Consider the following 20,533-nt stretch of genomic DNA (forward strand, 5'->3'; position numbering starts at 1 on the left):
CTAATTCATTTCAAAAAATGGAATTGCAAAACAGAATTTTTGAGTACATATTCAGGAAAAAAAATATATATACATATAGTCTATAAAGGAAAGGACAATGCAAAAATGAAATACTATTCAATCAATTAAAGGTCTGTAGGGAGAACACTGGACTTTTGGAAAGAGAGAAAACCTAGGAAACTGAAGTGTATGTCACAGGAATGGACCAGGGAATAGAATTATTATCCAGAATAAACTCCTCCTCCCCATGTTCCTAGATCTTTTCTACCTATGGCAAGTGCTTGAATAACTTTTCAGAGCATGAAACCACTAATGAAGCAAGAAGAAGTCTCTAGCTTTAGAGTGATGGAGTATGTAAAGTTTTCCCCTGTGTCACGGGAGACACTCCTGGAAAAGGCACTCTCAAAACTGGCCAATGTAAGGAAAGCTTTTAAGCAAGTAGGACAAGGCAGTTCTCAGAGACATCATCATTAGGCCTTCCTGAAAAATCTCTTTTAACCTGGAGATCCCTATCTTCTGTGATGTCACAAGTGTTGTCCTGACAGCAACTGCCTCTCAGATATTCCTTCAGAACCTCTAGGGTTTACTAATTGGCCTCTAATTCAGAGTAAACATCAATTTGGGAGGGTGAACAAAGAGGATGAAGAGATGAGAAATGGGGAGAATGAAGGAAGCTGGCCTTCTGTCTTGGTATAAAAAAAGGAAGAAATATGTGGTCCTTGGCACAGCTCAGTGAGTACTTGGTAGGGATTTAGTGGGATTGCTAAAGGAATAGCCTTGATCTGAGCCTCCCACCTATGGGAATCAGGAACTTGGAGTCTCTCAGAAGCATCTGGACTTCCCTGTTCTTACGGTTTCTGGAAATCAGAGAGTTTATATCATTAATTTCTTTACTCCAAAAGCCAAGTGTTGGGAAGGGCACAGTTGTTTTCCTGAGAGCTCATGGCCGTTACACTTTTTGAGAAGAAGAAAAAGGTCCTAAGGAAAAAGGGAGAGACCAGTATTGTGTCCATAGCTCAGAGTAAACTCTTCCATATTTTGGGTATCTATAGTACAGTCTGGGAAGCAGCAGTATTATTAGTTGTGACTTCATCATTTCAGTCTTTCAACTAATATTTCCACTGACTAACACTTTACTTTTCTGAGTCAATAGGTATGATTAGCTGTCAGTTTCTCTTCTTTCATTTCTTTCATTTTTTTATGTTTTAGCAATTTTTATTGCTTTTTTAACTTGACGTTTCTATATTTACCTTTAATGTTATTTAATTTCCCATTTTAATACCCATAAGATTCCTAACCGTATCCTTCTCCTTCTCTAACCCCCCTGACTGTGCCTTCACATTCCCTTGAACTGGGAGACAAACCTAGAGAGGAACAATAGCTTCTTCTTCCATTTGTGATGAACAATGTCATCCTGTGCTACATGCAGTTTGAGCCATAGCTCTGTCAGAGTACATTCATTGAATATTGGTCTAGTACCAGAAAACATTGACATCATTGTTCTTATGGGATTTAAAGCTCCTTTACCTCTTGAAATTCTTTCTCAAAATCTGCCAACAAGAGGTCTGTTTCAGTTCACTGGTTTGCCACTAGCATTAATTTCTGTAGTTGACATGATCTACCTGTCTCTCTCAGGAAATACCTATATCTGGTTGCTGGCAGAATGCACTTTTTAGCTACATCAATCTTATCTTATTTTGGTGGCTGATGTACATATATATTTCTGGTGGCTCCTACACCTATGTGATTAGGTGGAATGGTAACATGGATACTGAGCAACTAGGACAAGAATGTGGAGTTCAGAAATGACAATGCCAAATAGACTCCCTCAAGTTCTTATGAACCTATTGAAGTTGAGGTTTCACTGCTCCGCAAGCCATTCTTCTTTCTTCTCGTCCTCCAGTATATTATGTTTGTCCTTCAGAGAGAATCATGGTAAAACATCTGACCTTCAAGTCTAGCAATGGGAACCAGGAAGGTAGATAGTGTAGTACTGATACCAAATAGGACTAGAACTGAATTCTATAGTCATTTTGTCCTTTGCTTTGGTGAAAATGGAATTGGAAACAGAATTTTTGAGTACACATACAGGAATATTAATAAAGTCTCATATCATGGAATGTACAATGAGAAAGTGAAATACAATATTCTTTCAGTTAAGGTCTGTAGGCAAAATACTGTCCTATGGGAAACAGAGAAAAACTGGGATATTGAACTGTATGTCACAGGAATGAACCTGGGAATAAAATGTTATCTAGAAGAATCTCCTCCACTCTATGTTCCTAAATCTTTTCTAGCCATGCTAAGCACCTGACTAACTTTGTCCATTCAGAGCATGTAACCACTAATGAAGCAAAGAGAAAACTCTAGCTTTAGAGAAACATAATATGTAAATGACTCCACTGTTTCACAGGAGACACTCCTGGAAAGGGCACCCTCAAATCTGGTCAATGTAAGGAAAGCTGTTTAGCAGTTAGGCCATGGAAGTTCTCAGTGACATCATCATTAGGCCTCTCTGAAAAATTTCTTGTATCTTGGAGAGCCCTAGCTTCCTCTGTGATGTCACAAGTGTTGTCCTGACTGCAACTGCCTTTAAGATATTCCTTCAGTACTTCTAGGATTTACTAATTGGCCTCTAATGCCGAGGAAACAGTCATTTGGGAGGGAGAACACAGAGGATGAAGTGATTAGACATGGGATGTAGGAAGCTGGCCCTTTGTCTTGGTATAAAAATGAAGAAATTTGTGGTCAATGGGAAAGCTCCTTGAGTCTTGGGTAGGGGTTTAGTAGGTTCACTGAAGAGTTAGCCTTGATCTGAGTCTTCCACGTATGGGAATCAGGTATTGGGATCCTCTCAGAATCTTCTGGACTTCCCTGCTTATCATTTATCTTGGACGTCAGATAGTTTATATAATTCATATCTTTATCCCAAAAGCCAGGTGTTGGGAAGGGCACTATAATTTTTTCTGAGAGCTCATAGCTTTTACCCTTTTGCCAAGAAGGAAAAGGTCCTAAGGAAGAAAGGTAAGACAAGTAATGTGTCCTCAGCACAGAGTAAACTCCTCCATGCATTGGATTCTAATAAAGCAGTTCATGTATGGTACTGATATCGGAGACAGAGAAGTGCTTATAGATGACACTTCATCATCTCAGTCTTTCCACAAGTAATACTCTGACTACCATTCCCTGACAGCGACCCCTTAAAATTCTGAGTCAATAGGTGTGGTTGGCTGGTAGATTTCTTTTCTTTTATTACTTTCATTTTTTTAATTTTTAATAAATTTTATTGCTTTTTTAGTTGTATATTTCTTTTTTTTATTAACTTGAGTATTTCTTATATACATTTCAAGTGTTATTCCCTTTCCCGGTTTCCGGACAAACATCACCCTCCCCCCTCCCCTTCCTTATGGGTGTTCCCCTCCCAACCCTCCCCCCATTGCCGCCCTCCCCCCATAGTCTAGTTCACTGGGGGTTCAGTCTTAGCAGGACCCAGGGCTTCCCCTTCCACTGGTGCTCTTACTAGGATATTCATTGCTACCTATGGGGTCAGAGTCCAGGGTCAGTCCATGTATAGTCTTTAGGTAGTGGCTTAGTCCCTGGAAGCTCTGGTTGCTTGACATTGTTGTACTTTTGGGGTCTCGAGCACCTTCAAACTCTTCAGTTCTTTCTCAGATTCCTTCAACGGGGGACCTGTTCTCTGCTCAGTGGTTTGCTGCTGGCATTCGCCTCTGTATTTGCTGTATTCTGGCTGTGTCTCTCAGGAGCGATCTACATCCGGCTCCTGTCGGTCTGCACTTCTTTGCTTCATCCATCTTGTCTAATTGGGTGGCTGTATATGTATGGGCCACATGTGGGGCAGGCTCTGAATGGGTGTTCCTTCAGTCTCTGTTTTAATCTTTGCCTCTCCCTTCCCTGCCAAGGGTATTCTTTTTCCTCATTTAAAGAAGGAGTGAAGCATTCACATTTTGATCATCTGTCTTGAGTTTCGTTTGTTCTAGGGATCTAGGGTAATTCAAGCATTTGGGCTAATAGCCACTTATCAATGAGTGCATACCATGTATGTCTTTCTGTGATTGGGTTAGCTCACTCAGGATGATATTTTCCAGTTCCAACCATTTGCCTACAAATTTCATAAACTCGTTGTTTTTGATAGCTGAGTAATATTCCATTGTGTAGATGTACCACATTTTTTGTATCCATTCCTCTGTTGAAGGGCATCTGGGTTCTTTCCAGTTTCTGGCTATTATAAATAAGGCTGCGATGAACATAGTGGAGCACGTGTTTCTTTTATATGTTGAGGCATCTTTTGGGTATATGCCCAAGAGAGGTATAGCTGGATCCTCAGGCAGTTCAATGTCCAATTTTCTGAAGAACCTCCAGACTGATTTCCAGAATGGTTTTACCAGTCTGCAATCCCACCAACAATGGAGGAGTGTTCCTCTTTCTCCACATCCTCGCCAGCATCTGCTGTCACCTGAGTTTTTGATCTTAGCCATTCTCACTGGTGTGAGGTGAAATCTCAGGGTTGTTTTGATTTGCATTTCCCTTATGACTAAAGATGTTGAACATTTCTTTAGGTGTTACTCAGCCATTCGGCATTCCTCAGCTGTGAATTCTTTGTTTAGCTCTGAACCCCATTTTTTAATAGGGTTATTTGTTTCCCTGCGGTCTAACTTCTTGAGTTCTTTGTATATTTTGGATATAAGGCCTCTATCTGTTGTAGTATTGGTAAAGATCTTTTCCCAATCTGTTGGTTGCTGTTTTATCCTAACCACAGTGTCCTTTGCCTTACAGAAGCTTTGCAGTTTTGAAAGATCCCATTTGTCGATTCTTGATCTTAGAGCATAAGCCATTGGTGTTTTGTTCAGGAAATTTTTTCCAGTGCCCATGTGTTCCAGATGCTTCCCTAGTTTTTCTTTTTTTATTATTTTTTTTTCATATCTTTTTTTTTATTTTTTATTTTTTTATTATCTTGAGTATTTCTTATATACATTTCAAGTGTTATTCCCTTTCCCGGTTTCCGGACAGACATCACCCTCCCCCCTCCCCTTCCTTGTGGGTGTTCCCCTCCCAAACCTCCCCCCATTGCCACCCTCCCCGCATAGTCTAGTTCACTGGGGGTTCAGTCTTAGCAGGACCCAGGGCTTCCCCTTCCACTGGTGCTCTTACTAGGATATTCATTGCTACCTATGGGGACAGAGTCCAGGGTCAGTCCATGTATAGTCTTTAGGTAGTGGCTTAGTCCCTGGAAGCTCTGGTTGCTTGACATTGTTGTACTTTTGGGGTCTCGAGCACCTTCAAGCTCTTCAGTTCTTTCTCTGATTCCTTCAACGGGGGACCTATTCTCAGTTCGGTGGTTTCCTGCTGGCATTCGCCTCTGTATTTGCTGTATTCTGGCTGTGTCTCTCAGGAGCGATCTACATCCGGCTCCTGTCGGTCTGCACTTCTTTGCTTCATCCATCTTGTCTAATTGGGTGGCTGTATATGTATGGGCCACCTGTGGGGCAGGCTCTGAATGGGTGTTCCTTCAGTCTCTGTTTTAATCTTTGCCTCTCCCTTCCCTGCCAAGGGTATTCTTTTTCCTCATTTAAAGAAGGAGTGAAGCATTCACATTTTGATCATCCGTCTTGAGTTTCCTTTGTTCTAGGGATCTAGGGTAATTCAAGCATTTGGGCTAATAGCCACTTATCAATGAGTGCATACCATGTATGTCTTTCTGTGAGTGGGTTAGCTCACTCAGGATGATATTTTCCAGTTCCAACCATTTGCATACGAATTTCATAAACTCTTTGTTTTTGATAGCTGAGTAATATTCCATTGTGTAGATGTACCACATTTTCTGTATCCATTCCTCTATTAAAGGGCATCTGGGTTCTTTCCAGTTTCTGGCTATTATAAATAAGGCTGCGATGAACATAGTGGAGCACGTGTCTCTTTTATATGTTGAGGCATCTTTTGTGTATATGCCCAAGAGAGGTATGGCTGGATCCTCAGGCAGTTCAATGTCCAATTTTCTGAGGAACCTCCAGACTGATTTCCAGAATGGTTTTACCAGTCTGCAATCCCACCAACAATGGAGGAGTGTTCCTCTTTCTCCACATCCTCGCCAGCATCTGCTGTCACCTGAGTTTTTGATCTTAGCCATTCTCACTGGTGTGAGGTGAAATCTCAGGGTTGTTTTGATTTGCATTTCCCTTATGACTAAAGATGTTGAACATTTCTTTAGGTGTTTCTCAGCCATTCGGCATTCCTCAGCTGTGAATTCTTTGTTCAGCTCTGAACCCCATTTTTTAATAGGGTTATTTGTTTCCCTGCGGTCTAACTTCTTGAGTTCTTTGTATATTTTGGATATAAGGCCTCTATCTGTTATAGGATTGGTAAAGATCTTTTCCCAATCTGTTGGTTGTCGTTTTGTCCTAACCACAGTGTCCTTTGCCTTACAGAAGCTTTGCAGTTTTATGAGATCCCATTTGTCGATTCTTGATCTTAGAGCATAAGCCATTGGTGTTTTGTTCAGGAAATTTTTTCCAGTGCCCATGTGTTCCAGATGCTTCCCTAGTTTTTCTTCTATTAGTTTGAGTGTGTCTGGTTTGATGTGGAGGTCCTTATTCCACTTGGACTTAAGCTTTGTACAGGGTGATAAGCATGGATCGATCTGCATTCTTCTACATGTTGCCCTCCAGTTGAACCAGCACCATTTGCTGAAAATGCTATCTTTTTTCCATTGGATGGTTTTGGCTCCTTTGTCAAAAATCAAGTGACCATAGGTGTGTGGGTTCATTTCTGGGTCTTCAATTCTATTCCATTGGTCTATCTGTCTGTCTCTGTACCAATACCATGCAGTTTTTATCACTATTGCTCTGTAATACTGCTTGAGTTCAGGGATAGTGATTCGCCCTGAAGTCCTCTTATTGTTGAGGATAGCTTTAGCTATCCTGGGTTTTTTGTTATTCCAGATGAATTTGCAAATTGTTCTGTCTAACTCTTTGAAGAATTGGATTGGTATTTTGATGGGGATTGCATTGAATCTGTAGATTGCTTTTGGTAAAATGGCCATTTTTACTATATTAATCCTGCCAATCCATGAGCATGGGAGATCTTTCCATCTTCTGAGGTCTTCTTCAATTTCTTTCCTCAGTGTCTTGAAGTTCTTATTGTACAGATCTTTTACTTGCTTGGTTAAAGTCACACCGAGGTACTTTATATTATTTGGGTCTATTATGAAGGGTGTCGTTTCCCTAATTTCTTTCTCGGCTTGTTTCTCTTTTGTATAGAGGAAGGCAACTGATTTATTTGAGTTAATTTTATACCCAGCCACTTTGCTGAAGTTGTTTATCAGCTTTAGTAGTTCTCTGGTGGAACTTTTGGGATCACTTAAATATACTATCATGTCGTCTGCAAATAGTGACATTTTGACCTCTTCTTTTCCGATCTGTATCCCCTTGATCTCCTTTTGTTGTCTGATTGCTCTGGCTAGAACTTCAAGAACTATATTGAATAAGTAGGGAGAGAGTGGGCAGCCTTGTCTAGTCCCTGATTTTAGTGGGATTACTTCAAGTTTCTCTCCATTTAGTTTAATGTTAGCAACTGGTTTGCTGTATATGGCTTTTACTATGTTTAGGTATGGGCCTTGAATACCTATTCTTTCCAGGACTTTTATCATGAAGGGGTGTTGAATTTTGTCAAATGCTTTCTCAGCATCTAATGAAATGATCATGTGGTTCTGTTCTTTCAGTTTGTTTATATGATGGATCACGTTGATGGTTTTCCTTATATTAAACCATCCCTGCATGCCTGGGATGAAGCCTACTTGATCATGGTGGATGATTGTTTTGATGTGCTCTTGAATTCGGTTTGCCAGAATTTTATTGAGTATTTTTGCGTCGATATTCATAAGGGAAATTGGTCTGAAGTTCTCTTTCTTTGTTGGGTCTTTGTGTGGTTTAGGTATAAGACTAATTGTGGCTTCATAGAAGGAATTCGGTAGGGCTCCATCTGTTTCAATTTTGTGGAATAGTTTGGATAATATTGGTATAAGGTCTTCTATGAAGGTTTGATAGAATTCTGCACTAAACCCGTCTGGACCTGGGCTCTTTTTGGTTGGGAGACCTTTAATGACTGCTTCTATTTCCTTAGGAGTTATGGGGTTGTTTAACTGGTTTACCTGTTCCTGATTTAACTTCGATACGTGGTATCTGTCTAGGAAATTGTCCATTTCCTGAAGATTTTCAAGTTTTGTTGAATATACGTTTTTATAGTAAGATCTGATGATTTTTTGAATTTCCTCTGAATCTGTAGTTATGTCTCCCTTTTCATTTCTGATTTTGTTAATTTGGACGCACTCTCTGTGTCCTCTCGTTAGTCTGGCTAAGGGTTTATCTATCTTGTTGATTTTCTCAAAGAACCAACTTTTGGTTCTGTTGATTCTTTCTATGGTCCTTTTTGTTTCTACTTGGTTGATTTCAGCTCTGAGTTTGATTATTTCCTGCCTTCTACTCCTCCTGGGTGTATTTGCTTCTTTTTGTTCTAGAGCTTTTAGGTGTGCTGTCAAGCTGCTGACATATGCTCTTTCCTGTTTCTTTCTGCAGGCACTCAGCCATATGAGTTTTCCTCTTAGCACAGCTTTCATTGTGTCCCATAAGTTTGGGTATGTTGTACCTTCATTTTCATTAAATTCTAAAAAGTTTTTAATTTCTTTCTTTATTTCTTCCTTGACCAGCTTATCATTGAGTAGAGCATTGTTCAATTTCCACGTATATGTGGGCATTCTTCCCTTATTGTTATTGAAGACCAGTTTTAGGCCGTGGTGGTCCGATAGCACGCATGGGATTATTTCTATCTTTCTGTACCTGTTGAGGCCCGTTTTTTGACCAATTATATGGTCAATTTTGGAGAAAGTACCATGAGGAGCTGAGAAGAAGGTATATCCTTTTGCTTTAGGATAGAATGTTCTATAAATATCCGTTAAGTCCATTTGGCTCATGACTTCTCTTAGTCTGTCTACATCTCTGTTTAATTTCTGTTTCCATGATCTGTCCATTGATGAGAGTGGGGTGTTGAAATCTCCCACTATTATTGTGTGAGGTGCAATGTGTGTTTTGAGCTTTAGTAAGGTTTCTTTTACATATGTAGGTGCCCTTGTATTTGGGGCATAGATATTTACGATTGAGAGTTCATCTTGGTGGATTATTCCTTTGATGAATATGAAGTGTCCTTCCTTATCTTTTTTGATGACTTTTAGTTGAAAATTGATTTTATTTGATATTAGAATGGCGACTCCAGCTTGCTTCTTCTGACCATTTGCTTGGAAAATTGTTTTCCAGCCTTTCACTCTGAGGTAATGTCTGTCTTTGTCTCTGAGGTGTGTTTCCTGTAGGCAGCAGAATGCAGGGTCCTCGTTGCGTATCCAGTTTGTTAATCTATGTCTTTTTATTGGGGAGTTGAGGCCATTGATATTGAGAGATATTAAGGAATAGTGATTATTGCTTCCTGTTATATTCATATTTGGAAGTGAGGTTATGTTTGTGTGCTTTCATTCTCTTTGTTTTGTTGCCAAGATGATTAGTTTCTTGCTTCTAGGGTATAGCTTGCCTCCTTATGTTGGGCTTTACCCTTTATTATCCTTTGTAGTGCTGGACTTGTAGAAAGACATTGTGTAAATTTGGTTTTGTCATGGAATATCTTGGTTTCTCCATCTATGTTCATTGAGAGTTTTGCAGGATACAGTAACCTGGGCTGGCATTTGTGTTCTCTTAGGGTCTGTATGACATCTGTCCAGGATCTTCTGGCCTTCATAGTTTCTGGCGAAAAGTCTGGTGTGATTCTGATAGGTCTGCCTTTATATGTTACTTGACCTTTTTCCCTTACTGCTTTTAATATTCTTTCTTTATTTTGTGCGTTTGGTGTTTTGACAATTATGTGACGGGAGGTGTTTCTTTTCTGGTCCAATCAATTTGGAGTTCTGTAGGCTTCTTGTATGCCTATGGGTATCTCTTTTTTTAGGTTAGGGAAGTTTTCTTCTATGATTTTGTTGAAGATATTTACTGGTCCTTTGAGCTGGGAGTCTTCACTCTCTTCTATACCTATTATCCTTAGGTTTGATCTTCTCATTGAGTCCTGGATTTCCTGTATGTTTTGGACCAGTAGCTTTTTCCGCTTTACATTATCTTTGACAGTTGAGTCAATGATTTCTATGGAATCTTCTGCTCCCGAGATTCTCTCTTCCATCTCTTGAATTCTGTTGGTGAAGCTTGTATCTACAGCTCCTTGTCTTTTCTTTTGATTTTCTATGTCCAGGGTTGTTTCCATGTGTTCTTTCTTGATTGCTTATATTTCTATTTTTAATTCCTTCAACTGTTTGATTGTGTTTTCCTGGAATTCTTTCAGGGATTTTTGCGATTCCTCTCTGTAGGCTTCTACTTGTTCTCTAAGGGAGTTCTTTATGTCTTTCTTGAAGTCCTCCAGCATCATGATCAAATATGATTTTGAAACTAGGTCTTGCTTTTCTGGTGTGTTTGGATATTCCGTGTTTGCTTTGGTGGGAGAATTGGGCTCCGATGATGGCATGTAGTCTTGGTTTCTGTTGCTTGGGTTCCTGCGCTTGCCTCTCGCCATCAGATTATCTCTAGTGTTACTTTGTTCTGCTATTTCTGACAGTGGCTAGACTGTCCTATAACCTGTGTGTCAGGAGTGCTGTAGACCTGTTTTCCTGTTTTCTTTCAGCCAGTTATGGGGACAGAGTGTTCTGCTTTCGGGCGTGTAGTTTTTCCTCTCTACAGGTCTTCAGCTGTTCCTGTGGGCCTGTGTCTTGAGTTCACCAGGCAGGTTTCTTGCAGGGGAAAAGTTGGTCCTACCTGTGGTTCCAAGGCTCAAGTTTGCTCGTGGGGTACTGCCTAAGTCCTCTCCGCTGTGGCAGCAACCGGGAAAATCTGTGCCGCTCCTTCCGGGAGCCTCCGTGCACCAGGGTTTCAGATGACGTTTGGTGTTTTTCTCTGGCGCCTGGATGTGCACAGAGTGCAGTCTCTTCTGGTTTCCCAGGCGTGTCCGCCTGTCTGAAGGTTCAGCTCTCCCTCCCACGGGATTTGGTTGCAGAGAACTGTTTATCTGGTCTGTTTCCTTCAGGTTCCGGCAGTGTCTCAGGCGCAGGGGTCCTGCCGCTCCCGGGCCCTCCCCTATGGGAACCCAGAGGCCTTATACAGTTGCCTCTTGGGCCAGGGATGTGGGCAGGGGTGGGCAGTGTTGGTGGTCTCCTCCGCTCTGCAGCCTCAGGAGTGCCCACCTGATCAGGCAGTGAGGTCTCTCTCCCACGGGGTTTGGGAGCAGAGAGCTGCTGCGGTCCGGGATCCGCCGGTGTGGGACTTCCGGTAAACACAGGAAGTGCCCGGCCTTAGAGGAATTTTGCCTCTGTGTGTCCTGAGTTCACCAGGCAGGTTTCTTGCAGGGGAAAAGTTGGTCCTACCTGCAGTTCCAAGGCTCAAGTTTGCTCGTGGGGTACTGCCTAAGTCCTCTCCACTGTGGCAGCAACCGGGAAGATCTGCGCCGCTCTCTCCAGGAGCCTCCGTGCACCAGGGTTCCAGATGGCGTTTGGTGTTTTCCTCTGGCGCCTGGATGTGCACAGAGTGCAGTCTCTTCTGGTTTCCCAGGCGTGTCTGCCTCTCTGAAGGTTCAGCTCTCCCTCCCACGGGATTTGGGTGCAGAGAACTGTTTATCCGGTCTGTTTCCTTCAGGTTCCGGCAGTGTCTCAGGCGCAGGGGTCCTGCTGCTCCTGGGCCCTCCCCTACGGGAACCCAGAGGCCTTATACAGTTGCCACTTGGGCCAGGGATGTGGGTAGGGGTGGGCAGTGTTGGCGGTCTCCTCCGCTCTGCAGCCTGAGGAGTGCCCACCTGATCAGGCGGTGAGGTCTCTCCCACACGGGGTTTCTAGTTGTATATTTCTAAATTTACATTTAAAATATTATTTCCTTTTCTAGTTTCCTGATTATAAGATCCATTACCAGTCCCCTTATTCTTCTCTTATAAACCCCCTTACTGACCCTTGACATTCCCTTGAACTGGGAGTCAAACCTAGGCAGGACCAAGGGTTCTCCTTCCACTGTTGCCCAAGAAGGCCATCTTCTGCAACACATGCAATCGGTGTCATAGGTCTCTTCATGTACATTCTTTGAATATTGGTCTATTACCAGAAAGCTCTGTTTCGTTGGCATTGTTGCTCTTATGGGGTTGAAATCACCTTCACCTCATCTAATCATTTCTCAAAATCGACCAACAACAGGTTCGTTTTCAGTTCACTGGTTTGCCACTAGGGTTCATGTTGTGATTTGCCCTGAAGTTATCTGTGTTTGATGCTAATTCCACTACCCCAAGGTCAGCTACATAGTTCTCTATTCAGAACTCAGGTGAATTCACCAGAACCACCTCCCCATTGAATTTGTAAAGTATATGTGAGTGGAAGGAATAGGATAGAAGGACGGTTATCATGGAGGAGAAGGAAGAATGGGCAGGAGAGATATTTGAAGGAAGAGGAAGAGACAAGAGGAAAAAAAGAGAAAAAGGAATGTGACAGAGTGAGAAGCCATGGTAGGTGAATTTAAGATTCTGCTCTGTGTATTTACAGGTCTTTATTAATGTTCCTAAGTGATGGATAGTACCCGACGTTGTATGATTCAGTGGGCAACTATACCTAATCAACTAAATCAAAGATTATTGTGCTGTGTGTTTTTTATTTGAGGGTTTGAGGATAGGAGAGTGTGTGACGGCATGAAACACTCGGTAGCCGAGGAGCAGGGTGGTGTTTCTCCCAAGATATCTAGCAGAGAATTTCAGATTTTCAGTGCCAGAGTTAGCAGGGTAAAACAAAATTTTACTTTTTTTATTTTATTTTTATATTTTTAAAAGAACACATTCAGTTCTGTGTATAATATGCTCTAGCTGTGTCTCTCAGGAAATATCTATATCTGGTTCCTGGCAGAAAGCACTACTTAGCTTCATCAATCTTATCTAGTTTTGGTGAAATATATATATATATTCTTCTGCTACTTGGGTAGGGGGAATTTTCATATGGATTCTGTGTAATTAATTCAAGAATGTAGACTCCACAAAGAACAATGCCAAATCCCTCCTGTTCTTATGAACATATTGAAGTTGAGGTTTCACTGGACGTCAAGTCATTCCTCTCACAGTGTTTCGTCTTGTATCTTATTATTCCTCAGGACAGAATCATGGTAAAATATCCACAAACCTCAAGTCTGGCCACGGGAACACAGTGAGGTAGATAATGCAGAACTGTTATCAAATGGGACTAGAGAATCATTGAATTCCATAGTCCATGTTGTCCTTTGCTGTACTGATGTCTGGTAATTTTGGGATAAAAATAAGGATTTGGGAGTTTATCATTTCAAATAGGTACACAATATTTACACTGTTATACTCATTCTATAGCTGGTCCACATTTGTTGCCAAAATCATTGCAGAAAATGGAATTGGATAACAGAATTTTTGAGTACACATTCAGCAATATTTATAAAGTCCCATATCAATTAATGTACAATAAGAAAGTGAAATACAATATTCATTCAATTGACGGTCTGTAGGGAAAATACTGGCCTTTGGGAAATAGACAAAACCTAAAAAATTGTACTGTATTTTTCAGATTGTACCTGGGAATAAAATTAATATCCAGGAGAATTTCCTCCTTTCCATGTTACAAGATCTTTTCTACCCATTCCAAGCCTTGACTAACTTTTTCCATTCAGAGCATGTAACCATTAATAAAGCAAAGAAAAGTCTCTAGCTTTAGAGAGATGGAGTACATAAAGGTTTCCACTGAATATCAGGAGACATACCAGGAAAGGGCAACCTCAAATCTGGTCAATGTAAGGAAAGGTGTTGAGCAAGTAGGCCATGGCAGTTCTCAGTGACATCATCATTAGGCCCTGCCTGAAAATCTCTTGTAACCTGGAGAGCTTTATCTTCTTCTTTAATGTCTCAAGTATTGTCAAGTCTGCATCTGCCTCTCAGATATTCCTTCAGTACCTCTAGCGTTTAGTAATAGGCATCTAGTCAGAGTAAACCGCCATTTGGAATTTAGAACAAAGAAGATGAAGAGATCAGAAATGGGTAGAAGGAAGCTGCCCTTCTGTCTCGGTCTAAAAAATGGAAGAAATATGTGTGTGTGGGAAAGCCCAGTGAGTCCTTGGTAGGTGTTGACTGGTATTGATGGACAGATACCACTGATATGAGCCTCCCACATATGGAATCAGGAACTGGGGTTCTCTCAGAAGCATCTGGACTTCTCTGTTCTTATGGTTCCTGAAAATCAGAGAGTTAATATCATTAATTTTTTTATTCCAAAGCCATGTGATGGGAAGGGCACTGTTGTTTTCCTGAGAGCACATGGCCTTTATTCTTTTTGACAAGAAGAAAAAGGACCTAAGCAAGAAAGGAAGGAAAAGTATTGTGTCCCTTGCTTAGAGTAATGTCCTCCAAGCTTTATATATCCTTTGGGCAGTTTGTGTCTGACACTGATATCTGGGAGGGAGAAGGAGTTCTAGTAGAAAACTCACCATCTCACTCTTTCCACTATTATATCATTTATTTCTCATATTTTTTTATTTTTTACAAATTTTATTTGTTTTCTTAAACATATAAATTTCTATATTTACATTTAAAATATTATTTCCTGTAAGAGTTTCCACCCATAGGGTCCCTAACGGGTTCCTCTCCACTTCTTCTATAAACCACCTCACTCTCCCTTCACATTTCTTTTAACTGCGAGACAAACCAAGGTAAGACCAAGGCCTTCTACTTCCATTGGTGCCCAACAAGTCTATACTCTGCTACATATTCAGTTGGATGCATAGGTCTGTCCAATAACAGTCTTTGAATATTATTTTAGTCCCAGAAATCACTGTATTTTGGCATTGTTGTTCTTATGGTGATCAAAGCTCCTTCAGCTCTTGTTATCCTTTCTCAGAATCTACCAACAAGAGGTACATTTCAAGTCACTGCTTTGCCGCTAGTATTCACTTCTTGCTTTGCCGCTAGCATTCACTTCTTTATTTGAAATGCTCTAGCTGTGTCTCTCAGGACATATCTATATCTGTTTTCTGGCAGAATACACTTCTTAGCTTCATCAATTTATCTAGTTTGGGTGGCATATATATACATATATATATATATATATATATATGTGTGTGTGTGTGTGTGTGTGTGTGTGTGTGTGTGTGTGTGTGTGTATACTTTTGTTGCCTCCTACAGCTATTTGGTTAGGTGGTTAGGTGGAATGTTAACATGGATTCTGTGCAACGAGATCAAGAATTTAGAATTTACAAATGAAAATATCAAATAGAAATCCCTCCTGTACTTATGAAGGTATTGAAGTTGAGGTTTCACTGTTCCTCAAGCCTTTCTTCTCCCTGCTCATGCTCCTGTTTATTATATTTGGCCTTAAGAAAGAATCATGATAACATATCTAAAACCTTCAAGTGTGGCCATGGGAACACAGGAAGGTAGATAGTGTAGTACAGATATCAAATGTGTCTAGAGATCCGAAATGTATAGTCCATGCAGTCATTTGCTTTATTGATGACTGGTAATCTTTGGATAAAATATGGATTAGGAGTTTATTATTTGAGTAGGTACACAGAATTTACACTGTTATACTCACTCTGTATAACAGCCTATTTCATTGCCAAAATCATTGTGGAAAATGGAATAGGAAAACAGAATTGTTGAGTACACATTCAGGAATATTTATAAAGTCCCCTATCAAGGAATGTACAATAAGAAAGTGAAATACAATATTCATTCACCTAAAGGTCTGTAGGGAATATAGTGGCCTTTACAAAACAGAAAACCTAGAAAATTGAACTGTATATCACAGGAATGGACCTGGGAATAAAAATATTATCCAGAAGAATCTCCTTCACTCCAAGTTCCTAAACCATTTCTACCCATGCCAGGAACCTGACTAACTTTCTCCATTCAGAGCATGCAACAAATATTGAACCAAAGAGAAGTCTCTAGCTTTAGAGAGAAGGAGTACATAAAGGTTTCCCATGTGTTACAGGAGAAACTCCTGGAAAAGGCACTCTCAAAACTGGTCAATGTCAGGAAAGCTGTTTAGAGGTAGGCCTTGGCAGTTCTCAGTTATATCATCATTAGGCCCTCCATGAAAAATCTCTTGTATCCTGGAGAGTCCTAGCTTCTTGTGATGTTACAAGTGTTGTCATGTCTGCAAATGCCTCTCAGATATTACTTCAGTACCTATAGGGTTAACTAATTGGCCTCTAGTTCACAGGAGGCATCAATTTGGAAGTGAGATCAAAGAGGATGAAAGGCTCAGAGTTGGGGAGAAGGAAAATGGCCTTCTGTCTTGGTATAAAAATAAAGAAGAAATATGTCGACCCTGGGAAATCTCACTGAGTCCTTGGTAGGAGCTGAGTAGTTACATTGAAGAGATAGAATTGATATGAGCCTTCAACACATGATATAAGGAGCTCGGGGCCTGTCACAAGCACCTGGACTTCCAAGCTTCTAGTGGTTCCTGTAAGTCAGAGAGTTTATATCATTAATATCTTTATCCCAAAAGTCAAGTGTTTGGAAGGGCACTGTTCTTCCCTTAGAGCTCATGGCTTTTATTTATTTTTTTTTTCGTCCAGAAGAAAAAGGTCCTAAGGAAGAAGAGAAAGACAAGTAATGTGTCCTCAGCTAAGAATAAACTCCTCGATTATTTGAATACCTATAGTGCAGTTTGTGTCTGATACTGGTTTTGGGAGAGAGACGTGTTTCTAATTCATCATATCAGTCTTTCCTCTAGTATTACTCTGACTCCCATTGCCTGATAGTGACCCTTTAGATATCTCAGTCAATGTGTGTGATTAGATGGCAGTTTTCTTATCTTTAACTTATTTTTTTTTATTATTTAGCAATTTTTTAGACCAAGGGCATCTCCTTCCACTGGTGCCGTACAAGGCCATTCTCTGCTACATATGCAGTTGGAGCCATAGGTCTATCCATGTACAATCGTTGAATATTCGTACAGTACCTGAAACCTCTGCTTGGTTGGCATTGTTTTTCTTATTGGATTGAAAGCTCTTTCAGCTGTTATAATCCTTTCTCAAAATCTACGGACAAGAGATCTTTTTTCAGTTCATTGGTTTGCCACTACCATTCACTTCTGTATTTGACATGCTCAAGCTGAGTCTTTCAAGAAAGAGCTATATCCGTTTCTTCTAATCATGGAAGTCTATGCTTCATCTATTTTATCTAGTTTTGGTGGCTGATATATATATATATACATATATATATATATATATATATATATATGTATATATATATATATATATGTATATATATATATATATGTGTGTGTGTGTATTTACATATAACTCTATATCTATTTGTATATCTATATATATACATATACATATACATATACATATACATATATATATATACATATACATATATATATATATATATATATATATATATATATATATGTATCCTATAGATATGAGGTTAAGTGGAATTTTAGCATGGATTCTGGGAAATAAAGTCAAGAAAGTAGAATCCACAAATGACAGTGCCAAATAGACTCCTTCCTCTTCTTATAACCTATTGAATTTGAGGTTTCACTGGACCTCAAGCCATTCTTCTTGCTGCCCACCACCCAGAAACTGATGTTTGTCCTGAAGAAAGAATCATGGTAAAACATCCAAAAACCTCAAGTCTTTCCCTGGGAACACAGGAAGGTCGATATTAGAGAACTGATGTCTAATTGAACTACAAAACCACATTCTATAGTCCATGTTGTCCTTTGCTTAACTGATGTCTGGTAATTTATGGATAAAATAAGGATTTGGGAGTTCATCATTTGAAGGACCTAAACAGTATTTACACTGTTATATTCACTCTATAGCTGGTCCCCGTTTGTATCCAATTTTATTGCATAAAATGGAATTGGGAAAATGAAATTTTGAGTACACATGCAGGAATATACATATATATATATATATATATATATATATATATATATATATATATATAGTCCCTTATCAATGAATGTACATCCAGAAAATGTAGCAGAAAAGCCACTCAATTAAAGGTCTCTAGGGAAAATACTGACACTTGGAAAACGAGAACACCTAGGGAATTGAACATTATGTCACAGGATTGGACCTGGGAATAAAATTAATCTCCAGAAGAATCTCCTTCTCTCCACATTCCTAGATATTTTTTACCCATGCCAAGCACCTGACTAACTTTCTTCTTTCAGAGCATGTAACCACTAATGAAGCAAAGAGGAAGTCTCTAGCTTTAGAGAGATGTAGCTTATAAAGGTTATCACTGTGTCTCAGGAGACATTCCCAGACACGGAACCCTTGAATCTGGTCATTGTAAGGAGATATGTTCAGCAGGTAGGCCATGGCAGTTCTCATTGACCTCATCATTAGGCCCTGCCTAAAAAAACCCTTGTATCTTGGAGAGCCCTAGCTTCTTCTGTGACATCACAAGTGTCATCTTGACAGCCACTGCCTCTCATATATTCCTTCCTTATATCTATGGTTTACTAATTGGCCTCTAATTCAGAGTAAATAGCCATTTGGGAGGGAGAACAAATAGGATGAAGACATCAGAGATACAGAGAAGGAAGCTGGGCCTCTTCTTGGTATAACATTAAAGAAGAAATATGTGGTTCTTAGGAAAATACCCTGGGAAGATGACTTTAGTTCATAAAAATCTAGGTGCACCGAGCTCTTGGAGAAGTTGCTGAATATCCTTAAGACTTTTGGGCAGAAGAAGACTTTTGGTAAAGTTTGTAGATACCCCTTTTTAGATTTCAATTGTCCTGGGGATTGTATGGCTAATGGTAAATGTTTCCCAGGAAGAGTGCTAGAGCCCGATTGATTTTTAGATGTTTTAGAAGACATGTGATTTTTCTAGTATACTTAGGCTAATGGCATAAAGTCCAAATGATTTTCTTTTCGATGTGGACATTCCTTCAGACCTTTGAAAATATAAAAAAGTTTTGAATTTTTGAAGTGTAATTTGCACAATGAAAAAATCACTTTGAGCATCATTGGACGACATGGGATGTCCAGCATTCCCTTGAATTGATTGGTAACTTTTCACATTTCCTTCGTCATTTTTTGAAAATGCAAAGGCCCTTTGGACAGATGGAGAAGGTGTGGGACTGACCTGAAGAGTAGTTGTAGCTTTTGGTGTCTCTTTTGCAGAAGAAGATGGCACAAGATTCCTTTTGGCAGAAGGGGGAAGGTTGAAACTGTCTTCCTTAGAGGAGAAATTTTTCAAGACTCCATCAGAAGGATAAAATCTTCACCCTTTGTTTCTACAAACTGGATGCCTGTGGTCCACTTTGGTTGAGGGAGGATGTCGACTATTTCTCCACAGTGTGAACATGTGAAATAAATCTACTTGGGTAAATGGGGATAGTTGTAAAGAATGCTGTTCAGACTCAGTAGATCCTAAGACATCCTCCTCAGGTGAGGAAGGTCTTAATGTACTGTGTATATGTGGAGAAATCCTGACTGATGTCAGAATGGGGGTTAGGTATTAGAGCTACCTCTGAAGAGCTGACGTCTCCAATAGCATCATGGACATATGTGAGAATTCTGAGAGTCTCATGAGCAAATAAGGATGTTTCTATATATTGTTCTGATATTGAGGAAGTTCCAAGAAAAATTACTTCTGCTGGAAAAGAGGAAACAGACTTTAGTATAAAAGAGTCAGTTTATCTAGCCTGATTGATAGGCAAAACAGGTTCCAAGGCCCCTTCAGGAGATTAGGTAAAATCCAGAGACTTTGAGGTATTTGGCAGATGTTCTGGGTCCCCTTGTGGGTATAAAGAAGGACTGGAAACCCTTTTTGCACATTTGGAAGAGTGTGTAGCATCTTCTGTAGTTGAGGAAATGGCTGATCTTGAGGAGACAAGGAAGTTCCCATATCCTCCTGTGAAATTTGCAGAGGTCGTATGCATTATTTTGCACAAATTTAATCCAAGGAATTGGTTTCCTCAGATGTCGAGGATGCTACAGACACGGGTGTTCGCATATTATGTTCCACCACTACTCTTTCACATATGGTTGGATCCATAATGTTCTCTACAGATGGAATATGTCCAAGAAAATCTTTTGTATAGGTGTCACATCCACAAGCCGTTTCTTAAGATGTGGCTGTAGGAAGAATGCCTTTAGTAGATGTTTCTTGTCCCACAATCTCTTTATGAGATAGAGTACTACTCAGAGTATCCTGCTTAGTTTTGAGAAATTCTAGCATCTCTGATGTATATGTGGAAAATTTTGGAGCCTCTCCTTTTGGACAGAATGACCTAGAGTCCCCTGTGGAGAAAGGGGATATTTATTCTTCTCCATACATTGTGTAAATATGGAGTCTGCATGGCTCATTGACTGTATGTTGTGATACACTTGTCTCTTCCTGGTCTAATGACAAGTCAGGAGGGTCCTTTTGGGTGGTACAGGATATTTGAATGATTCTCTGATGTATATGGACA

At 40.0% G+C, this 20,533-nt stretch overlaps 1 long non-coding RNA gene across 1 annotated transcript in view; it reads left to right on the forward strand.

Moving 5' to 3' along the window:
• The first annotated feature begins 589 nt into the window (after positions 1-589).
• LOC147997987 (uncharacterized) overlaps positions 590-20,533 on the forward strand; it is an 87,727-nt gene continuing 67,783 nt past the window's right edge. Inside the window, exon 1 of the long non-coding RNA XR_015647433.1 lies at positions 590-732. This is a non-coding gene — a long non-coding RNA (uncharacterized LOC147997987). The remainder of the gene's footprint in view (positions 733-20,533) is intronic.

The sequence above is a fragment of the Rattus norvegicus genome, chromosome Y, assembly GCF_021556685.1.
Source record: "Rattus norvegicus strain SHRSP/BbbUtx chromosome Y, alternate assembly SHRSP_T2T, whole genome shotgun sequence".
NCBI classification, from domain to species: Eukaryota; Metazoa; Chordata; class Mammalia; order Rodentia; family Muridae; genus Rattus; species Rattus norvegicus.